Here is a 25,206-nt window from a genome sequence, read left to right on the forward strand (position 1 = left end):
ACTTAACTTGTTAAGCAGCCTCATGTGCAGCAGTTCGTCAAAAGCCTTCTGAAACCTATACCAGTATTAATCTAACCCTTCCCATCCACATTTTTCATTCATTTTCCATTTGTCCATGTGTCACGAGGAGCATCTTTAATGTCCCTAATGTGTCTTCCTCTACCATCACCCACTGCAGAGCATTCCATGCATGAACTACTTTCAAAATTAAAAAATAACTTACTTATGACCACCCCTCCATAGTTTCCTCTAATCACCTTAAGGTTATGCCCCCTCACATTAGCCCTGAGAAAAAGTACGGGCTGTCCTCTCTGTCTCTGCCTCTTATCATCTTGTACAAATCTATCGAGTCATCTTTCATCCTCCTTTGTCCCACAGAGAAAAAGATCGAAGTTCAATATATGTTTATTATCAAAGTACATACATTACGGTGCAGAAGTCTTAGGCACATATATAGCTAGAGCATCTAAGACTATATGATGGCGGTTGGGAAACAGAAATAAGAGTACTTAGCTTTGAATTAGCTCAGCAGTATTGAGTGCTATTTGCAAACTGGAAATACATAATATACAGTACTGTAGAAAAGTCTTGGGTACCCCAGCTATATATATATATATATATATATATATATATATATATATATATGAGCTTAAGGCTTTTGCTCAGTAATGTATATGTCACCATATACAGTCCCAAGATTCTTTCAACACACACAAAATGCTGGTGGAACACAACAGGCCAGGCACCATCTATAGGAAGAAACACTGTCGACATTTCGGGCCGAGACCCTTCGTCAGGACTAACTGAAAGAAAAGATAGTAAGAGATTTGGAAGTGGGAGGGGGAGTGGGGATCCGAAATGATAGAAGACAGGACGGGGCGGTGTGAAGCTAAAAGCTGGAAAGTAGATTGGCAAAAAGGATACAGTGCTGGAGAAGGGAAAGGATCATGGGATGGGAGGCTGAGGAAGAAAGAAAGGGGAAGGGAGCACCAGAGGAAGATGGAGAACAGGCAAAGAGTGATGGGCAGAGAGAGAAAAAAAGGAGGGAGGGAATAAATAACTCAGGGATGGGGTAAGAAGGGGAGGAGGGGCATTAATGGAAGTTAGAAAAATCAATGTTCATGCCATCAGGTTGGAGGCTACCCAGCCAGAATATAAGGTGTTGTTCCTTCAACCTGAACGTGGCTTCATCTTGACAGTAGAGGAGGCCATGGATAGACATATCAGAATGGGAATGGGACGTGGAATTGAAATGTGTGGCCACTGGGAGATCCTGCTTTCTCTGGCGGACAGAGCATAGGTGTTCAGCAAAACGGTCTCCCAGTCTGCGTCAGGTCTCACAAATATATAAAAGGCCACACTGGGAGCACCGGACGCAGTATACCACACCAGTCGACTCACAGGTGAAGTGTCGCCTCACCTGGAAGGACTGTCTGGGGCCCTGAATGGTGGTGAGGGAGGAAGTGTAAGGGCAGGTGTAGAACTTGTTCCGTTTACAAGGTTAAATGCCAGGAGGGAGATTGGTGGGAAGGGATGGTAGGGGGACAAATGGACAAGGGAGTCACATAGAAAGTGATCCCTGTGGAAAGCAGAAAGAGGTGGGGAGGGGAAGATGTGCTTGGTGGTGGGATCCTGTTGGAGGTGGCGTAAGTTACGGAGAATGATACGTTGGACTTGGAGGCTGGTGGGGTGGTAGGTGAGGACAAGGGGAACCCTATGCCGAGTGGGGTGGCGGGCAGATGGGGTGAGGGCAGTTGTGAGTGAAATAGGAGAGATGTGTTTGAGAGCGGAGTTGATGGTGGAGGAAGGGAAGCCCCTTTGTTTAAAAAAGGAAGACATCTCCTTCATCCTAGAATGAAAAGCCTCATCCTGAGAGCAGATGCAGTGGAGATGGAGGAATTTCGAGAAGGGGATGGCACTTTTTGCAAGAGACAGGGTGGGAAGAGGAATAGTCCAGGCAGCTGTGAGAGTCAGTAGGCTTATAGTAGATATCAGTAGATAAGCCATCTCCAGAGATGGAGACAGAAAGATGAAGAAAGGGGAGAGAGGTGTCGGAAATGGACCAGGTAAATATGAGGGCAGGGTGAAAGTTGGAGGCAAAGTTAATGAAGTCAACAAGCTCAGCATGCGTGTAGACATTCTTTCCTTTGTTTCGTGGCTGTCTGTGGGAAGACGAATCTCAGGATTGTATACTGCATACACATTTTGATAATAAATATGCTGTGAATCTTTGAATCTTTGAATTTTGTTGCATACATACTCAATTAATCCAATATTCATTATAGAACTACACCAAGCAGTATGCAAAAGACAACAATGAGCAAAGACCAAAAGAAAGAAAAAATATGAAATAATAATGCAGATAAACCATTAAGCTGTAAGTATCGAGAACTTGATATCGTTCTTGAAAGTGAGTTCATAGGTTGTGGGAACAGTTCAGTGATGGCACATGTGAAGCTGAGTGATGTTATCCCCTCTGGTTCAGGAGACTGATGGCTGAAGGGTATTAATTATTCCTGAACCTGGTGGTGTGAGTCCTGAGGCTTCTGTATCTCCTTATTCCTGATGGCAGCAGTGAGAAAAGAGCATGACCTGAGGGGTGAGGTCACTAATGATGGAGGCTGCTTTCCTCTGACAATGCCCCATGTAGATGGGCTCAGTGGTGGGGAGGACTTTCCCCGTGAAGAAACGGGCTGTATCCATTACTGATTGAAGGGTTTTCCATTCAGGGACATTGGTGTTTCCATTCCAGGCTTTGATGCAGCCGGTTAATATACTTTCTGCCACACATCTATAGAAGTTTGCCAAAGGGTTACATGACATGCTGAATGCTAGCAAATTTTAAGGAAGTATAGTCCATGCTGTGCTTTCTTTGTAATTGCACATGTGCTGGGCCCAGGACAGGTCGTTTGAAATGCTAACACTGAGGGAACTTAAAGTTTCTGATACTCCATCTTTGAACACCCGACGAGGACTGACTCATGGATCTCCAGCTTTCTCCTCTGAAGTCAATAATCAGTTCCTTGGTCTTGATTGTTGTTGTGGCACCCCTCAGCCAGATTTTCTATCTCCCTCCTTTCTCACCACCTTTGATTTGACCTATAACAGTGGTGCCGTCAGCAAACTTGAATATGGAATTGGAGCTCTGCCTAGCCACACTGTCATAATTATAAAGCCAGTAGAGCAGGGGGCTAAGCACACAGCCCTGTAGTGCACCTGTGCTGATGGTGATTATGGAAGAGATGTTGTTGCCAATCCAAATCGACTGGGGACTGCAAGTGAGCAAGTCGAGGATCCAATTGCACAAGGAGGTCTTGAGGCCAAGGTCTGGCAGCTTACTGATTAGTATTGAGGGGACAATAGTATTGAATGATGAACTGTAGTCGATAAAGAGCATCCTCATATATGCATCGCTTTGCTGTCCTAATGTTGCAGGATTGAGTGAAGAGCCAATGAAATGGCATCTGCTGGACACCTGTTGCTCTGGTAGGCCAATCACAAGTCACTTCTCAGGCAGGTGTTGCTATGTTTCATTATCAACCTTTCAAAGCATTTCATGCTTCTGGATATATGTGCGACTGGTTCGATGGTCATTGAGGAAGGTTACCATGTTCTTCTTAGGCACTGGTATAATTGAAACCTGCTTGAAGTGCGTGTGTAACTCAGACTGCCAGGCGAGGTTAAAGATCCTAGTAAATACTCCAGCAAGTTGATCAGCACAGGTCTTAGTACTCAGCCAGGTACCACATTTGCCAGATCCTCCTGAAGGATGCTTACACATCAGCCCCTTCACCTCTGAGATGGCTTTCCAGAAATCACACCTGGACCTCTTGTAGCTTTTATGGTCGCCGACGTGAATGCTTCTGATCTGGCCCTCAGCAGATTGCAGATCTCATGGTTTATGCAGGACTTCTTGTTGGGGACAACTCTAAATGTTTTTGAGGCGACACACTTATCTGTGATTGTTTTTCTAAAGTCAGTGACAATCGTGCTCTATTCATTCAGATTCACAGATGAGTCCTTGAACACAGCCCACTCCACTGACTTGAAGCAAACCCGTAGCTACTCCACCTCCCCGAGCAACTGTTCCTTTGCTTTCTAATCTCTGCGGCATTGCTCTTTAGCCTCTCCCTTTATACAGAGAGAAGAAGTACAACAAAATGATCAGATTTCCCAAAATGTGGTCTGGGCAAGGAACGATAGACATTCCTTATCTTAGAATATGAGTGGTCAAGTGTGTCAGGACCTCCTGTGTCACAAGGGTGAACACAAGAAAGTCTGCAGGTGCTGGAATCCAAAGCAACACACACACACACACTGGAGGAATTTAGCAGGTTAGGCAGAATCTTTGGGATAAGACTTTTCTTCAGGACATTTCTTCATGCTGATGGTGATTGTGCAGGAATTTCTTCAAACAAGACAGATTGATTGTAGAACCTCTGCTCACAAGACATGATTCCTAATCCAGGCAGCATTGTGGTAAATCTCATCTGCACCCAACACAGAGGCTGTGTACAAGAAGGGTCAGTCACCTCCTCTTCCTGAGGAGACTGATGAGGCCTCTCCTTCACATGTTCTATCGGCCTGTTGGCACCAGTACAATCTTTTTGCGGTGGTGTGCTGGGGCAACCAGGGTGATGCCAACAGGCTCAATAGATTAGTAAGGCTGGCTCTGTTATAAGAGTCAAACTGGACACACTGGAGACTGTGGTAGAACAAAGAACCATATGGAAAATCCTGGCATTGCCAGACAATGTTACTCACCCTCTTCATGCCACCTTGGCTGAACAGAGGAGCACTTTTAGTAATAGACTAATACAACTGTCCTACTCCAAAGAGCACGATATGAGGTTGTTTTATAATGAGGCAGGCGAATAATAACCCCCTCCTGTTAGACTGTTTAAGGTAACTTATTCTTTGGTTATTCTTCTTATTTTTCTTCTAATGTATATCTGCGAACTTGTAATGCTACATTGCCATTTTCTTTGGGATTAATAAAGTAGCTACTGTACCTATCTATCTAAAGCTTCTGCAATATTTCTTTTTTCCCCACTGAATAGGAAATGCCCCTACCTATTTCTCCTAATTGTCCTTCACCTGTTTTGTTGTTGCCCACTCACTGTGGCTTTACCATCTTACATGCAACATGGTACACAGAACAGTGCAGCACAGGAACTGGTCTCTTAGCCCACAATGTTTAGCCAAACCATATAAATTTGAAATCAAATAGTCAACTGAGCTAATCCTCTGTCTCTACACAATGTCCATATCCCTCCATTTTCCTCATATTTACATGCCTGTCTAAATGTATCATAAAAATCCCATCACCACCACTCCAGGTAGCACATTCCAGGGACCCACACCTATCTGTATAAAATGTCCCCACCCAGCTTAAAGGAATGTCCGTTGGTATTACACGTTTCCACAATGGGAAAAAAATACTGACTGTCTGCTCTATCTATGCCTCTCATAATTTGTATAAGCCTTTATCAGATTTCCCCTCAGCCTCTGCCACTCCAAAGAAAACACCCCAGGTTTTTCCAAGCCTTTGTTATAGCACATGCCCTCTAACCCAGACAGTATCCCAGTAAACCACCTTTGCATCCTCTCCAACATCCTTCCTCTCATGGGGTGTCCAGAACTGTATCCGACACCCCAGATGCAGTTTAACTCGAGTTTAGTAAAGCTGCAAGCATGCCATATGCCTTCTTAACCACCGTCTTCCTGAAACCTCTTCCCATTCTCATCACTCCTCACACTCCCACTTAGTGTCTTTTCATCATCAGACTTGGAAATGTCACCCTTTGTCCCCTGCCAAATCTTTGATATGGTAAACAAATACTCATACTCTTGCCATGCTGCCTCTGAATACGTCCGGTTCTATTTTCCGAGATCCTTACTCTCCCTGTGACCCCTTTTCACCTACTCTCTCTCATCTCAGCACAGGCCCGCTTCTGGGATTATTATAAATGAACAAAGATCCTGCTTCATGTGCTCACTTTAAAAACATTATGATCATTGAGAAATTTGTAATACAACTGTTTAACAAATATAAAAAGTATTTAAGGTACGTTTGTTTTATCAGAGGACCATAAGACCGTAAGATATAGGAACAGAATTAGGCCTTTTGGCCCATTGAGTGAGCTCTGCCATTTCATCATGGCTAATCCAATTTTCCTCTCAGCCCTAATCTCCTGCCTTCTCCCCGTATCCCTTCATGCCCTGACCAATCAAGAATCTATCAACCTCTGCCTCAAATATACATAAAGTCTTGGACTCCACAGCTGCATGTGAGACAGAATTCCACAGATTCACCACTCTCTGGCGAAAGAAATTATTCCTCACTTCTGTTCTAAAATGACACGCCCCCCACCCCCCCCCCCCCCCCCTGGACTTTTGGGTTGAGCATGGAGTGAGTAGGTGTGTGTGAGTGGCTCCTGATTTTTATGGAAAATCTACCTGTTTATCTTTGCCGTATGCTTGAGATAACTGAATATTTAACATTGTGAACAACCCGGGACGTTTGCTGCACACTGAAATGTCAAATAAAATGCACATTTGAAGTAAAACTGGGGAAAAAGATAGCGAAGCCTCGAGCAAGAAAGCTGATGTGACGGTAATGGAGCCGTTGCACGCTGCTGGACCTGGACCTCCGCTACCCGATGACTTGGAGAGGCTCCGTTTAGTGCTTCTTACCGACACGACATTCTGCCCTAAAAAGAGAACTGGAAGATGCTTTGTCACCAGCAAAAGCTACCATAGAATACATTATGTCTTATTATGAGTCGCATGACAAACGCATTTGTGGGGTTGCAGTTATGATTATAGTGACCAACTGGCGAGTGCTGAAGCTGCCATTGCAGCGCTGCAGAGTAAAAACGCATTTCTGAAGGGAAAGCTAGATGACCTTGGAAATTGGTCGCAGAGATCCAATTTGAGAGTGGTCGGCATTCCTGAAAGTTTGGAAGGTTCGGACCCTGTTAAATTTATGACCGAGTTTTTTGACGAAGCGCTGGGGACAAATTTCTTCCCAAGGCCTCTTGTACTTTCATGCGCTCACCAAGTCGGGCCTAAACCATCCAGTGTCCCTGAAGCCAAGCCAACGAGACCAAGAACATTCCTATTTCTCTTTCACTTCTTTCAAGACAAGCAATGCATCATCAATAAACGGAAGCAGGAGCTGTATTTCCGCGGGCATCGGGTGTTTTCTCATGAAGATTTTAGTGCAGAGCTGGGGAAAAAATGAGCAGTGTTCAAGGAGTGAAATCCCGGCTTTACGGGAAAGGGGTCAGGTTCGGCCTCCTGTATCCTGCCCGGCTCCGGGTCATCCATGAAAGTAAAAAACATTATTTCCATACACCAGAGGCGGCCAAGGAGATTTACCATTCGCGCTGGGGAGAAGAAGAGAGAGTGAAGAGCAATGACTTTTATTTAGGTTATTTCTGCAGCATTTTCCTGCCAAGGTGAACTGTTCATTTTTGCAATTCACTTTTTTGTTCATTTTTTCCAGTTTAATTTGTGGAATGCGATCAGTTCGATCCACTATGCTGCAGAATCTGATGAATAAAAACTTTCAACCAGCAAAATGTACATATTTGGGATTTGTATCGCTGGTGTTTAGTTTCCTAGTTCTTTTGTGTTTTTAATGCTTTGCTTGACCTGTGTTATCTTTAGCCTATATATATTAAAGGTAGAATAAGTGTTGGCATAAATTCTAAGGAGGGGAGGCACCCTAGATTAGATTGAAAGTTTTGGTTGTATGGGAAGCACTTAGAAAGCTTTTTGTTTGGTAATGCCTGCGACCATCTCAGTTGGGGAGGTAGATCTAGGTTTCGGGGGTTAATTGTCTTTTTTTGTTTGTGTAAAGGGGTGGGGGGTACTGTTTTGGAGGATTACCATGGCAGATTATTTTTTTGTGTGTTACGACTTGGCCAGACTTCCTTTTCATTGTGCGTTATTGTGTGCAGCTTGTGCCCTCCCACTGTTTTGGATTGTGGGCACTGTGTGTTTTGATATGGTTAACATGAGTGCTGCTGATAGAGGCCACCCTGTGAGATTTATTTCTTGGATTGTGAAGGGGCTCAATGGTCCTGTTAAGAGCTAAAGTTTTCTCCCATCTGAAACAATTAAAAGCAGATTTACTATTTCTATAAGAGACACATTTAAGAGTGGAAGACCATAACAGACTCCGTAAAGCATGGATTAGTCAGGTTTTTCATTCCAGATTTAATAGTGGGTCCAGGGGGTGGCAATATTAATCACCAAAAGAATGCTGTTCACACCATCTGATGTAATCAGTGACCCTTATGGTCACTTTATTATAGTCTCTGGATCTCTCTTTCAGATACCTGTCATTTTGGTAAATTTTTATGCCCCTAATTGGGATGATGTCCACTTTGCAAATAAGGTTTTGTCATTAATACTTAACCTGAATACACACCAGCTAATCTTTTCAGGAGATTTGAACTGTGCTATTGACCCACTGCTTGATAGGTCTAGATCTAGGAGAACATCTTTTGGTATGGCAAAGGCCTTCTTGATGTTTATGCAACAAAATGGTTATATGGATCCTTGGAGATATTTGAATCCATCAGTTAGGCAATTCTCTTTCTTTTCTCATGTTCACCACTCTTATCCCAGGCTAGACTATTCCTTTATAGATAGCTCCTTGATACCAATGATTAGACAAATTGAGTACACTGCTATAGTTATATCTGATCACTCACCCATGAAACTGAAGCTATGTTTTCCTTTAAACATTAGGGAATGGCCTCTGTGGAGACTTAAATCCCTTTTGCTTTCCAATGAGAAATTTTGTAGTTATATATCAGCTAACATTGACATATTCTTCGAGACTAACAAAACTGAGTCAGTATCGTACTCTTTACTTTGAGAAACTTTAAAAGCTTACTTGAGGGGTCAAATAATATTTTACACTTCACATGTCAATAAAGAGCTTAGGAATGAAATGCAGGTGTTATTGCATTCTATTTTGGACATGGATAGGCAATATTTTAAGGCACCCACTGCAAAATTATTTAAAAGCCAGGCTGATTAGCAAGCGAAGTTTAATCGTCTATCTACAAACCTATTAGAACAATTAATTCTTAAGACATGAGGCCTCTATTATGAATATGGTGACAAGGCGAGCCTGGTTATGGCTCATCAGTTGAAGCATCAAGCTGCATCACGATTTATTCCCCAGATAAGAGACACAAACCAAAACTTGACAAGCAATCCGAAAGAGATTAATAACATCTTTTGAACTTTCTATTCCTCTCTGTATACCTCAGAGTTTCCCTCAGATATAACAAGTATGGAACGTTTTTTAGATAATTTAGAAATACCAACTCTTGAACCAGAGGAGGTGGAGAATTTAGTTCGGGTTCTTGGACAGGAAGAGATTAATAGTGCCATTATGGCCATGCAGAGTGGTAAGTCCCCAGGTCCTGGTGGTTATCCGACAGAATTTTATAAGAAATTTAAGGATAAGCTCATTTCGGTCCTTCTAGAAGTGTTTCAGGAATCTTTGGAGAATGGTTCCTTACCCCCTACTCTTTCACAGGCATCTATTTCACCTCTTCTTAGAAAGGACAAGGACCCGACTCAATGTGGATCTTATCGCCCCATTTCACTTTTGAATGTGGACGTGAAAATTTTGGCTAAGGTGCTTTTGTACCATTTAGAACGCCCCCCTTCCCAAGATAATCTCAGATGATCAAACAGGTTTTATTAAAAATCGCCTTATTTTTTTTAATATCCATCGACTGGCTGATGTGGCTTATTCACCCAGTGATTCTCCAAGTTCGGAGGATGTTATCTCCTTGTACGTTCGATTGAGTGGAGTGGGTATACTTGTTTAGTGCTTTGGAGAAATTTGGATTTGGCAGAATATTTGTAGCCTGGGTTAAGCTATTATATCACACACCTTTAGTGTGTGTACAGACTGACTATTTCCCATTAACACATGGCACACTTTGCAATTGCAATTGAGCCTCTTTCTATTGCACTTAAGTCAACTACATTATTTCAAGGCGTTAGGAGAGGGGACTTGGAACACCGTGTATCCCTATATGCTGACGACCTCTTACTTTATGGTAGCGACCCTGTAGGTAGCAGTCCTCCTATTGTGTCATTATTAGGTCAATTTGGAGCCTTCTCTGGCTATAAACTGAACCTTCAAAGAAGCAAATGCTTTCCCATTAATAACTTGGCCCTACAGATCTGACAGGAATCTTTGCCTTTTCCTTTATCTCAAGTTGGTTTTGTATATCTAGGAATACACGTTACTCGCTCTTTTACATCTCGGTTTGAAGCTAACTACAGGCCTCAGGTTAGCCAAATGGAGGCTGATTTTGAGAGATGGCATAGTTTGCCCCTTACTATAGCTGGGGGAATTCAATCAGTGAAAATAACTATACTTCCCAGATTTCTTTATTTATTCCAGTGCTTGCCAGTTTTCTTATCTAAGTTATTTTTCAAATCAGTCAACCAAGCTATAACCTTCTTTATTTGGGAAAATAAGGTCCCAAGGGTTAATAAGCACATTCACCAAAGAGGTTGTGACGTAGGTGGAATGGGCCTTCCTAGCTTTATTCATTATTACAGGGCATTGAACGTCCAAAAGGTATTCTTTTGGCACCACTGGCCAGATATAAACTGGTGTCTGCTTGAGGCACGGTCTTGCCACTCCTCATCTCTCCCAGCTTTAGTGTATTCTTCCTCGCCATTGAAATCCTCTCAATTCACATCTAACCCGGTCGTGCTCTCCACCCTCAAAATTTTTAATCAATTTCTCTGCCACTATAAGTTCACATCAGCTTCAGTTTTGGGTCCCATTCGTAGGAGCTATCTATTTCTTCCCTCCACGCTCGATTCAGTTTTTAGACAATGGAGTTTGAACAGTCTTATGCGCATTAAGGATTTGTACACTGGTATCATATTTGATAGTTTTGATAACCTGTGCAGTAAATATGGCCTTCCGCATAATCATTTTTTAAAAATACCTGCAGGTTTGCCACTTTGTCAAGGAAACATTTCCCTCTTTTCCTGATCTACCACCTGCTATGTTGTGGGACAAACTCACTCTTAGCTTCAATAATAAAGAGCTGATCTCTGTACTATACTCTCAGCTGATGTCTTTTGGAGTTCAAGATATAAACAAAACTAAGACTAGGTGGGAAGATGCCCTTGGTATGGATCTGGCTAAGGAATATTGGGCAAAAGCATTGAATAGGGTTTATTCCTCATCACCATGTGCTAGACTGGGGCTCATTCTATTTAAAGTTTTACACAGGGTACATTTAAGTAAAGCCAGGCTTGCTGACATATATCCCGGGACAGACGCTGGTTGTGACAGGTGTTCCTTCTCTCCGGCTGGTTTAGTGCATGCATTTTGGTCTTGCCATCGGCTTGATGGCTATTGGGCACTGGTTTTAAAAATTATCAGTGAAGTTTTGAGGATGATACTGAGACCTTGCCGGCTTATAGCTGTATTTGGTGTGGCGGGTGATTTTTTGGACTTAAATGCAATCCAGTCATTGCATTTATATCACTTTTGGCCTGTAGGAGAACCTTGTTGGTCCCATCTGCTGCTGCTTGGTTAGAGGATGTAATGTTTTTTCTGAAATTAGAGAAGATTAAATTCAACTGGGGGGGCCTGTTAAAAAGTTCTATTCGAAATAGGGACCTTTCTTGTCATATTTTGGGAGTCTTAAGGAATTACCTACTAGTTGCAGGCATTTGATTGTACTTGGGAAGTTGCTTCCTTTTTAACAGGCATATGGTTTACCTCACAGGGTGGTTGATGAATTGTAATACGAGTGTATTTTGGATCATCTGACATGTTGGGATGTATGTGGGCCTTCGTCTTGAAGTAGTGTGAGGGTATGGGTGTGAAATGTCCGTACTTGTATTTGTGAATTGTTGTATTGTAAATACATTAGCTGCCATGGTATGTTCGGGGAGGGCAGGTGAGGGAAGGTTTGTTTAGGGGTAAGATATAAAAGCAAAATGGAGGAAAATGTAATCCATTATGTATTCTGTATTGTGTCATTCCTTCAATAAAAATATATTTTAAAAAAAATGACACCCCTTCACTTTGAGGCTGTGTCCTCTGGTCTTCGACACTCTAACCATAAGAAACATCCTCTCCATATCCATTTTATCAAGAATATTCACCTTCTGATAAGTTTCTATTAGGTCACCAATCAATCTTCTTAATCCCAGTGAATACAGGCCCAGAACCATTAAACGCTCTTCATATGACAAGCTGTTTAATCCTGGAATCATTTTCATGAACCTCCTCCAAACCCTTCAAGTTTTTAGAACATTCTTCCCAAGATGCTTACAATACTCCAAGTAAGGCCTCACTAGTGTTTTATAAATTCTCAATATTACAACCTTGCTTATAGATTCTAGTCCTCTTGAAATGAATGCTAAAATCACATTTGCCTTCCTCTCCACAGACTCAACCAGGAAACTCACATTTAGTGGGTCTTGCACATGGACTCTCAAATCCCTTTGTGTCTCATATTTTTGTATTTATTTCCTCTCTATTTAGAAAACAGTCAACACCTTCACTTATTCTACCAAAGTGCATTACCATACACTTCCCGACACTGTATTCCATCTGCCATTTCTTTGCCCATTTTCCTAATCTGTCTCAGTCCTTCTGTAGCCTCTCCACTTCCTCAAAACTACCTGCCCCTCCATCTGTCTTTGTACCTCCTGCAAACTTAGCAACAAAACCATCAATTCCATTATGCAAATCATTGACATATAATGTAAGAATAATTGGTCCTAACACAGACCCTTCTGGAATACCACTAGTCACCGACAGCCCACCAGCAAAAACTGCTGGCAATCAGCCACTGCTTATTCATGCTAGAACCACCCTTGTGATACGATGGGCTCGTAGCTGATTAAGCAGACTCATATGTGGCAACTTAACAAAGGCCTTATGAAAATTCAAGTACACAAAATCAACTGATTCGCCTTTGGCTATCCTGCTTGCTATTTCCTTAAAGAGTTCCAACACATTTGTCAAGCAAGATTTTCCCTTGAGGAAACCATGCTGACTACGGCATATCCTTAACAGTTGACTTCAACATCTTCCCAGCCACTGAGGTCAGACTAATTGGCCTATAGTTTCCTTTTTTCTGCATCTCTGCCTTCTTGCAGAGTAGAGTCACATTTGCAATTTTCCAGTCTTTCAGAACCATTCCAAAAATTCTTAAAAGATCATTACTAATTCCCCCACAATCTCTTCAGCCACCTCTTCAGAACCCAGGGGTGTACATGATCTGGTCCAGGTTTACTTATCTACCCGCAGAACTTCCAGTTTCCAAAGAACCTTCCATCTAGTTATTGTAACTTCATACACTTCATGACTCTTGACATCTGGAAATTCCACTCCACTGCTATTGTCTTCCACAGTGAGGACTGATGCAAAACACTTATTTAGTTTGCTTGCCATTCCATTTTCCTCAATTACTATCTCTTATCATCATTTTCAATTGGTACGATATTCACCCTCATCTTTCTTTTACATTTTCTTTTCCTGAAGAAACCTTTGTTATCCTTTGTAATATTATTGGCTAGCTTACTTTTGTATTCCATCATTACCTTTATTAATGCCTTTATTAGTTGTCTTCTGTTGGTATTTAAAAACTTCCCATTCCTTAACTTTCCATAATTTTTGTTCTATTATATGCCTTCTTTTTGGCTTTTACATTGGCTTTGATTTCCTTTGTTTGCCTTGCTTGTGTCACCTTGCCTTTAGAATACTTCTTTCTCATTGGGATGTATATATCCTGTGCTTTCAGAATTTTTCCAGAAATTCCAGCCATTCTTGCTCTGCTATCAACACTATCTGTGTTCTATTCTATTAATTCTGGCTAACTTGTCTGTAATTTCCTTTACTTCACTGTAATACCGATACATCTGACTTTAGCTCTCCTCAAATTTCAGGGTGAATTTGATCATATTATGATCTACTTCCCCTTTATGATCACTATCAGCAGGAGAGTAAAGGCTGTGCCCACACTATCTCTTTTCAGTTGACCTATTTGGTGTCAGAAAATGTGTTTCAAGTGTAAATTCCGATGCTTTGTTGAGAAAGGATGTTTTTTGAGGTGTAAGTTCTAAGGCTTTCTCTAGAAAGGCGTTGGTGAAGAGGGTGAAGACTAGCAAAGTACATTAAAGACACCATAGAACAGTACAGCACACAGCAAGCCCTTTAACCCACAATATTGTGCCATCCATCAGGGACTGTAGGACCATAACACATTTGAAGATAATTAGGCCATTCTGCTCCACCCTATCATTATGACTGATTTGTTGTCCCTCTCAACCCCATTCTCTTCCCTTCTCCTTGAAAACTTTAATGCAGTTACTATTCAACACCCTATCAAACTCTGCTTTAAGTAATCCCAATTATTTGACATGCACAGTCATCTGTTATGATGAATTCCACAGCTTCACCACCCTCTGGCAAAGGAAATTCCTCTTCACCTCTGTTCAAAAGTGACGTCCTTCAGTTCTGAGGCTGTGCCCACTGGTTCTAGACTCCCCCATAAGAGGGAACATCCTCTCTATGTCCACTTTGTCTTGGGTTTTGACTATTCAATACAGGCCCAGAGGCATCAAACACTTCTCATACATTAACCCTTTCATTGCTGGGATCATTGTCAGGAACGACCTCTGGACCCTCTCCAAACTAAACACATCTTTTTTTAGATAAGGTGCCCATAACTATTTACAATATATTATGAAACCTCAGCTTTACATCCTTACTTGTATATTACCATACATTCAAAATGAATGCATACCAGTGACTCAAACTGCAAGTTCACCTTTACAGAATCCTGGACCAGAAATCCCAAGTCCCTTTGCATCTCGGAATTCTGAATATACTCCCCATTTAGAAAATGGCTTATACCTTCACTCTTTCTACCAAAGTACATGACCAAACAATCACCTACACTATATTCCATCTGCCACATCTTTCCCGTTCTCTAATCTATCTGTCAAACAACATTACAGCACAGAAATGGTCCTTTTGATCCAACCCATCTATACTGCTTACTCCCCTCTACAGACTCCCTGATTCCTGAAAATGACCTGTCCCTCAACCTATCTTCTTATCGTCTGCAAACTTGGCTACAAATCCATCATTTAAGACATCCAAATCATTGGCATCTTAAATGAAAAAAGTGAATCCACCACTGAACCTTGTGGAACACTTCTCATAACAAGCAGCCAACAAGAAAAGACTTCCTTTATTCCTACTCTTTACCTCCAGCCAGTCAACCAATCCTCTATCCACAATATTATCTGTCCTGTAATACCACAGACCCTTATCTTTTTAAGCAGCCTTATGTGCAGCGCTTTGTCAAAGGCCTTCTGAAATCTGCACCAGTATCAATCTAACCCTCCCCACCAATGTTTTCCAATCATTTTCCATTTGTCCCTATATCTGAGAACCTCTTAAATGTCCCTAATGTATCTGCCTCTACCACCACTCCTAGTAGAGTATTCCAACCACCTACTACTCTCTGTGTAAAAAAACTTAACTCTGACCTAATGTCCCTAATTTATTTGCCTCTACCATCACCTCTAGTATGGTTTTTCAATCATCTACCACTCTCTGTGTTAAAAAAACCTTACCTCTGCCCTCCTCCCTGTACTTTCCTCCAATCATCTTAAGATTTTGTCCCCTCTCGTTTCCACTCTGGAAAAAGGAACTAGCTGTCCTCGCTTTCTCTTTCACTCCAAAGTTAAAAAGTTCAAAGTTCAAATTTCAAAGTAAATTTATTCAGACACACATATAGTTAGGATGCCTAAGACTTTTGCATGGTACTGTATGTTGATTAAAATAGGAAGGTGGTTGGGAAACAGAAATAAGAGTACTTAGCTTTGAATTAGCTCAACAGTAATAATCATTATTTGGTAATTGGAAAGACATTGTACAGAACTGTAGAAATGTCTTAGGCACCCAGCTGTATATCTGTGCCTAAGATTTTTCTACAGTGCTGTAAGTGTCACAATGTACAACCCTGAGGTTCATTTTCTTGCAGACATACTCAATAAATCCAATAACCATAATAGAGTCACTGAAAGACCACACCGACAGAGCAAACAGTGTGCAAAATACAGTAGTATTAACCAACCATATTGGTTCCAAGGTTGTCAAGCCGAGGAGTGGAGGTGGGGACAAACTCCCACTACCTAAAAGTGCTTCTCACGGCGTGCGCCTCAAATAGTCTCTGACAACCAAGTCCAATTCCTGGCCTTCTCACGTGGCCTAGCCTCTAAGCCCAGCAGAACTGTTTCTACTGACAGGAGAAGGGACGAAGGTGGGTTCTGGCGCCTTAAAACCAGTGCTTCAAGTAGATAGAGCTTGTCAGCCTGGGAAGGCAGTCCATCTAAGAGAGGGAAAACTCTGATTTCAACCCTCCATTGCCTTGCGACTATACCCACTTATAGGAAGGCTTCAGGAGTAACCCCTGAGGACAAACCCGGAGCTGGAGTCCCTAAGGCAGTCCGGCGTTGCCTTCAACCTCGCTCTGGCAACACCTGAGACGTCACTGGTATCAAGCTGTATCGGCCCTTGCCCTTCACTTGGATGTCGGTGGCATCGAGAGGGGAGACTTGCTGCTTGGGCAATTGCCAGTCTTCCATACAACCTTGCACAGGCCTGCGCCCTGGAGAGGCTGAAGCAAGACTTTCCAGGCGCAGATCCATTGTCTCACGAGACTAACGGATGCCATCCATGAAGTGTTACTTGGCAGCTGAAAAGACATAATATAGAGTATTGTGCAAATATTGTGGTAAACTATGTGTATACCTGTCTGGAAATGCACCCCTGCTGACTGCTCCTGTGGCTCCTCCCACAGACCCCTCCCTCAGTCTCCAAGATGTTGTGGTCACTTTTGCTGCTAATAAAAGCCTATCGTTTGCCTCCCAAATCCGAGAGTTATTGATGGTGCATCAATTTTATTAGCAGCAAATTTAAAACATGGAGAGCATTTTACGACCAGACAGATTGGATATTGACCATCAATCTCTGGAAGCCAGCTTCGCTTTTGAACTCTGGCTTGCATGCTTCCATTCATACCTGGAAGAGATTCGCCTGCAATGGTGCACAAAATTCTCCTCTCCAGGGTCAGTCCACAGGTCTACTCCCTGATCAGGGACCTGCTGACCTACCAAGGCGCACTGGATGCCCTCAAAAGTCAGTACATGCGGCCGGTGAACACCATCTAAACAAGACATTGCTTAGCGACGCAGCGGCAGCGGGCCGGAGGGTTGAGCGCTGAGTTTGTCTGGGCCCTACAGACACTCGTGCGGGCCTGCGACTGCAAAGGACTGATGGAGGAGCAGCATGCATAGCTGCTAGTAAGAGACGCCTTTGTTATGGGGATCAGGTCAGTGTACGTGCCCCAGTGGCTGCTGGAACAGGCCAATCTTACCTTACATTCGGCGATCGAGCTGGCCAACATGCTGGAGGCTGCTCTGCACAATGCTGATGCTCTCCAGGCGTGCGATCTCCCGCCAGTCCGTGGACGCTGCAGACCCCGCAACCCGCCGGCGAATCGACCTCGGCTGCTGCCAGTCACGAGTCCGTGCAGTGTTACTTCTGCGGACTCGAAAAGCACCCCCAAAAACACTGCCCAGCCTGAGAAGCTTCCTGCTCCAGCTGCGGAGAGAAGAGCCACTTCACCAAGGCCTGTAAGTCCAAACCACGAGCGAGGTCGAGCAGTGAGGCATGGGAGTCACCATCTTGGCCGCTGCGTGCAAGGCATGGGGGCGGCTATCTTTGTCAGCGCCACCTCGCCCCACCTCCAACCCACGGGTGCTTACCGGGCACCAAGATGGTGATGCAACTCTGGCCTCCGTGACCCTCGACCAAAGCGCCCCACACCAGCTCGCAAGGTCAATGATGGACATCCTGGTGGAGGGGCACAGGACGAGCTGCCTGTTTGACACAGGCAGCACGGAGAGTTTTATTCACCCGGACACGGTGCAACACTGCGGACTCGTGACACAGCCAGTATGCCAGAAGGTCACCATGGCTTCTGGATCCCATTCCACAGACAACTGGGGCGGTTGTGTAGCGACACTAGTGATGCAGAGCACAGAGTATCGGAACTTTGCGTTACTGGTCATGTCTCAACTGTGTGCCCCTGTGCAATAGGGTCTCGACTTCCAGAGCCACATGAAAAGAGTGACTATGGCATATGACGGGCCCCTCCAACCAATCACTGTCAGAAATTCTCAGTTTTGTGGGACTTCGTCATATACCCCGTTTCGTCATAGACCACACACACACACCGACCCACACATCCCACCCAGCACCATGCCGACAGCTGCGCCACTGACACCACTTCCAGCCTCTCCTCCCTCAAGATCCCTCTCCCCCCGCTGTTCACCAACCTGACCCCCAACTGTAAACCTGTGGCAACTAAAAGCAGGAAGTACAGCACGGGGGGACTGGGCCTTCATTAAGTTGGAGGTGCAGCAGCTGCTCAGGGAGGGGATCATTGAGCCAAGCACAAGTCCTTGGAGGGCCCAGGTGGTTGTTCGAACCGGGCAGAGAAATAGGATGGTTGTGGACTATAGCCAGACCATCAATAGGTTCACGCAGCTTTACGCGTACCCCCTACCCCGCATCACAGATTTGGTCAATCAGATAGCTCAGTACAAGGTGTACTCAACCATAGACCTGAAATCCGCTCACCATCAGCTCCCCATCCGCCCGGAGGATCGCCCCTACACCACCTTTGAGGCGGGCGGCAGGCTCTATCACTTCCTGCGCATCCCCTTCGGTGTCACAAATGGTGTCTCTGTCTTCCAGAGGGAAATGGACCGGATGGTGGACCAGTGCCAACTGAAGGCCACGTTCCCATATCTGGATAACATCACCATCTGCGGTCACGACTGGCAGGATCACGACACCAACCTCCAATGATTTTTCCAAGCGGCCAAATCTCTGAAACTTGCCTATAACAGGGACAAGTGTGTGTTTGGAACCACCCGACTTGCTATCCTTGGGTATGTCGTGGAGAACGGAGTCATTGGCCCTGCCCCCGACCGTATGTGCCCCCTGTTAGAACTCCCTCTTCCATCCACCCTCAGAGCCCTCAAACGGTGCCTGGGCTTCTTTTCCTATTACGCCCAATGGGTCCCTCAATACGCAGACAAGGCCCGCCCCCGGTCAAGTCCACCACATTTCCCCTCTCAGCTGAGGCCCACGCAGCCGTCAGCCGCATTAAAGGGGACATTGCCAAAGCAACGATGAATGTGGTGGACGAGACCATTCCCTTCCAAGTAGAGAGTGACGCCTCCGATTTCACGTTTGCTGCTACCCTCAATCAGGCAGGAAGGCCGGTAGCATTCTTCTCTTGTACCCTTCAGGGCCATGAAATTCGGCACTCCGCAGTGAAGAAAGAACCCCAGGCCATAGTGGAAGCTATTAGGCACTGGAGGCACTATCTTGCCGGCAAAAGGTTCACCTTGCTGACCGACCAGCGATCGGTTGTGTTCATGTCCAGCAACCAACAGCAGGGCAAAATCAAAAATGATAAAATTTTGAGGTGGAGAATAGATCTCTCCACCTACAACTATGACATGCTGTACCGGCCTGGAAGGCTCAATGAGCCCCCTGATGTCCTATCCCGGGGAGCGTGTGCCAGCGCGCAACTCAACCAGCTATATGCCCTCCACGCAGATGGGGTCACCCAACTTTACCATTTCATGAAAGCCCGGAAACTGCCTTACTCTCTTGAGGAAATCAGGACGATGACCAAGGACTGCCAAGTGTGCGCTGAGTGCAAACCGCACTTCTACCGTCCTGAACAGGCACAACTTATCAAGGTCACCCGCCCCTTTGAGCGACTGAGTGTCGACTTTAAGGGCCCCCTTCCCTCCACTGACCGCAATGTGTACTTTCTCAACATAATCGATGTGTATTCGCGGTTCCCCTTTGCCATCCCCTGCCCCGATACCACTGCCACATCCATCATAAAAGCCCTGCGCTAGCTCTTCACCCTGTTTGGATATCCCTGCTATATCCACAGTGATAGAGGGTCCTCGTTTATGAGTGATGAGCTGCTCCAGTACCTGCTGGCTAGGGGTATTGCTACTAGTAGGACTATGAGCTATAATCCCCGGGGGAATGGACAGGTGGAGAGGGAGAATGCCACTGTGTGGAAGACCACACTCTTAGCCCTTAGGTCAAAGGGATTGCCGGTCTCTCGCTGGCAGGAGGTCCTCCCCGAGGCACTCCACTCCATCAGCTCCCTGTTATGTACGTCCACCAATGCTACCCCTCATGAGCGACTCTTTTCTTTTCCCTGGAAGTCTGCCACTGGGACCACCTTACTGGCTTGGCAGATGTCCCCAGGGTCAGTGCTGCTCTGGAAACATGCGAGGAGCAATAAATACTCCCTGATGGTCGAAATGCGAACCCCCAGTATGTCTATGTGGTCTTACTTGATGGGCGGGAGGACACGGTCTCCATCCACGACCTGGCGCCCGCAGAAGCACCAGACCCCTACCCTGAACACTCCAAAGTGTCTATAAACCCCATACCCACCGAGGTGTATACCCACGAGACACCGCGCACACTAAGCCCTACACAGACTCCTCACAACACTCCCGTACCGGGCACCACGCAAACGCATGAGGGATCACTGACGCCCAACAGGCTGGCACCTCAAGTCAGGCCAGAGCCAGCACAACCACCGTCACTGGTGCTACGTAGATCGCAGCGACAGACACGACCACCTGATAGACTTAACCTGTAAATATACCTGTAAGAAACTTCACCCCATGGAGACTCTCTTTTAAAACAAAGGGGTGGTGAATGTGGTAAACTATGTGTATACCTGTCTGGACACACCCCTCTGCTGACTGCTCCTGTGGCTCCTCCCACAGACCCCTGTATAAAGGGAATTGGAGGCTCTGCTCCTCCCTCAGTCTCCCGGATGTTGTGGTCACTTGTGCTGCTAATAAAAGCCTATCATTTGCCTCCCGTCTCTGAGAGTTATTGATGGTGCATCACATATACAGTATTATCACCACATACAACCCTGAGATTCATTATCTTGTGGACATACTCAATAAATCCAAAAACCAGAATAGAAACAATGAAATTCTGCACCAGCATGGTGGACAATCAGTGTGTAAAAGGCAACAAACTGTGCAAATAAGAAAAAGCAATAATAATGATTATAAATAAATAAACAATAAATATTGGAAACATGAGATGAAGTGTCTTTGATAGTGAGTCCATAGCCTACTACTAGTGCCCAATCAGAGAGATCGGATGCCTGACAAGATATAGTTAAATCAGATCATTGTTTGACTAGAAAGACAGTGGAGTATGGCATTTTGGAGCTTTGAGCAGCATCCAATCAGCGTTTGAAGTTAAATGGCAAGAAAATATTAAAGTAAGGCAAGGTCAGGCCTGTTTCTGGAGTTATTGTAACTGAATCAAGATCTTGCTTCATGTGCTCTCTTCAAAAACACTAGGATCATTGGAAAATTTGTAATACAACTATTTAACAAGTGCAAGAAGTAATTCACTCAAGGTGGGGTGGAGTCAAGATGGCGCTAAACAGCGACTCCTTTGCTTGCATCTTAGGAACCGGCTTTATTTCTATCTTTCCTATCTCTTTTTCCCTTTTCGGGGTGTGGGGGTCTTTTTGAGGACCCTGACCTGGAGTTACTCTCTGACTTCAGTTCTTTGCGGGAATGGGGCCCACTCTCAGGGCCTCACGACCGGCCGCTTTTTGATATCCCAAAGATACAGCCTGGCAAACGAGTGCACCTTTAGGGTTCTGGGATTTCATGGTTCTGGGGACGTGTTGATTCGAGGCTGGTGCCCCTGACTGAAGCATCACTGGAGAACACAGACATCGGGAGCAGCAGGTTAGCTGCCAGGAGTTGTTTGCCCAGACAGCTGCACCTTTTGGGTGCAGACTCCCTAGGTGCAGATCTCGGAAAGGGAAACTTTTTGCTTTTAACATCATAAATCAGCAAGTTGTTTGTTATGTCTCCCTTCTCACTGTTAAACGGGGACACCTCCTTCCCTTATTAGGGAGAGAGAGAGAGAGAGAGAGCCTGTGGTATGTGAATGTATGATCATTGGGGTACTGCAAGTCTGTGTCTTTATTGATGCTTTGCTGCACACTTGAGCGCTTGGTGGAGGGTGCCAATGCTTTTTTTTTTGCTGGTGGGGGGTGGAGGGTGCCATTGCTTTGCTGCTTTTTGTGTGTGGAAGGGGGGAGCTGGGGGGGTGCTTTTGGTTCTAATGTTTTAGCTATCATTCATTCTTTGGGGATCTTCTCTGTATTCATAGATGTCTGTGAAGAAAAAGAATTTCAGGATGTGTGTGTTGTGGCCTCTGTCAGTCAGGGTTGACCATGGGTACTGCGCCTCTGGTAGTCACTGGGAGTGGCTCCCCAGGGCGCAAGCCAGGGCAGAGTTGATATGGAGATCCGTCTGTTGCCCACACAGTGGGAACCCCTCTCCATGATGACGACGGGTCCAAAGGAACGACGAAAGTCGGTACAGTTTGGTGCCAGCAGCATCGCGGGAGTTGCTGTGCCAGTGCTGGGTACAGCAGTCCTTTGGGACTCTGACTCCGGATTTTTCCTCAGGGTTTACTCCCAAAGCCTTTCCCATGAGCTGGTATAACCACAAGGCAGCGGAGGTTTGAAATCAGAATTTTCCCTCTCCTAGATGACCTACCATCCGTGGCTATTGAGCTCCATCTGCCCAGAGCAGCTGGTCTTAAGGCGCCAGTGGTCTGCATTTGCCCCTTCTCCTGTCAGTGAGAACGGCTCCGCTGGGCATAAGAATGATGCCACACGTGCAGGCCAGGAGTTGGACTTGGTTGTCAGAGGCTGTTTGAGACACACGCCATGAAGAGCATTTGTTTAGCAGTGGGAGCTCATCCTCAGTACCACCCTTCGGCTATGACTACCCTTGGAGCCCAGGAATTATATTGCATGCATTTCTCTGACATTAAATGTATCTATTCAACCTATTCAAAGTATTTAAAGTATGTTTGTTGTGTCAGTAGGAAAGCTAAGGCTGTGACCACACAATCTCTTCTCAGTGGACACACCCAACATTCCGGGAAACCACCCAGTGTAAGAAAATATGTTTGAAGTGTAAATACTGACTGTTTGTTGAGAAAGGATGTTTTTCGAGGTGTAACTTCTGAGGCTTTCTTCAGACAGACTTTGTTGAAGAGGGTGAGGGCTAATAAAGTATGGTAAGGACACCATACAATATAGAACAGTACAGCACACTACAAGCCCATCAGCCACAATGTCGTGCAACCCTACGATATATGAGCAAAATTAGACTATTTGTCCCATCGATTCTGCTCCACCATAAGATTATGGCTGATTTATTGTCCTTCTCATCTCCATTCTCTTCCCTTCTTGAAAATGTTGGTGCTCTTACTAATCAAGAACCTATCAATCTAAGCTTTAATTATGCTAATGGCTTGGTCTCCACAGCCATCTGTGACAATGAATTATACAGATTCAGCAGGCTCTGACATAGGAAATTCTTCCTCATCTCTGTTCTAAAGGGACGTCCTTCAGTTCTGAGGCTGTGCCCACTGGTCCTGGACTCCCCCATTACAGGAAACATCCTCTTAGATTCAGTGCCCAAAACTATTCACAATACCCCAAGTTTGGACCGAACAATGCTTTATAAAGCCTCAGCATTAGAGACTCAGAATCAGATTTAGTAACTCTGGCATGTTTCATGAAATTTGTTAACTTCATGGCAGCAGTACAATGAAATACCATACATGATAAATACATACAGTGGCATGCAAAAGTTTGGGCACCCCTGGGCAAAATTTCTGTTACTATGAATAGTTAAGTGAGTAGAAGATGAACTGATCTCCAGAAGTCGTAAAGTTAAAGATGAAACGTTCTTTTCAACATTTTAAGCAAGATTAGTGTATTATTTTTGTTTTGTGACATTTTAGAGTGAAAAAAGGAAAGGAGCACCATGCAAAAGTTTGGGCACTGCAAGAGATTTGAGCTCTCAGACAACTTTTACCAAGGTCCCAGACCTTAATTAGCCTGTTAGGGCTATGGCTTGTTCACAATTATCCTTAAGAAAGGCCAGGTGATGCAAATTTCAAAGCTTTATAAATACCCTGACTCCTCAAACCTTGTGCCAACAATCAGCAGCAGCCTAGCACTCTGAAAATTAAAATAAATGATGCCTACAAAGCAGGAGAAGCCTATAAGAACATGGCAAAGTGTTTTCAGGTAGCTGTTTCCTCAGTTCATAATGTAGTTAAGAAATGGCACTTAACAGGAATGGTATTCATCAAGTTGAGGTCTGGAAGACCAAGAAAACTTTGCGTGAACTGCTCGTAGGATTGCTAGAAAGGCAAATCAAAGCCCCTGACTGACTGCAAAAGACCTTCAGGAAGATTTAGCAAACTCTGGAGTGGTGATGTACTGTTCTACTGTACAACAACACCTGCACAAATATGACCTTCATAGAACAGTCATCAGAAGAAAACCTTTCCTGCGTCCTCACCACAAAATTCAGCATCAGAAGTTTGCAAAGGGACATCTAAGCAAGCCTGATGCATTTTGAAAAGAAGTCCTGTGGAGTGATGAAGTTAAAATAGAACTTTTTGGCTGCAATCAGCAAAGGTATGTTTGGAGAAAAAAGGGTGCAGAATTTCATGAAAAGAACACCTCTCCAATTGTTAAGCATGGGGGTGGATCGATTATGCTTTGGGCTTGTGTTGCAGCTAGTGGCACGTGGAACATTTCACTAATAGAGGGAAAAATGAATTCAATTAAATATCAGCAAATTCTGGAAGCAAATATCACACTGTCTATTTTTTAAAAAAAAACTGAAGATGAAAAGAGGATGGCTTCTACAACAGAGTAATGATCCTAAACACACCTTAAAATCCACAATGGACTACCTCAAGAGACACAACCTGAAGATTTTCCCATGGCCCTCATAGTCCCCCAACCTAAACATCATTAAAAATCTGTACCTGCTAAATGTGCTAAACCCAAAAATCGCTCCAACAGTGAGTAGAGCATCTGAAAATATAAAAAGTGAATTGAACACTGACCCCTCTGGAATACTACTTATAACAGTCAGCCAGCTAGAAAAGGCCTCCTTTATTCCTATTCTCTT

The sequence above is a fragment of the Hypanus sabinus genome, chromosome 12, assembly GCF_030144855.1.
Source record: "Hypanus sabinus isolate sHypSab1 chromosome 12, sHypSab1.hap1, whole genome shotgun sequence".
Classification (NCBI taxonomy): domain Eukaryota; kingdom Metazoa; phylum Chordata; class Chondrichthyes; order Myliobatiformes; family Dasyatidae; genus Hypanus; species Hypanus sabinus.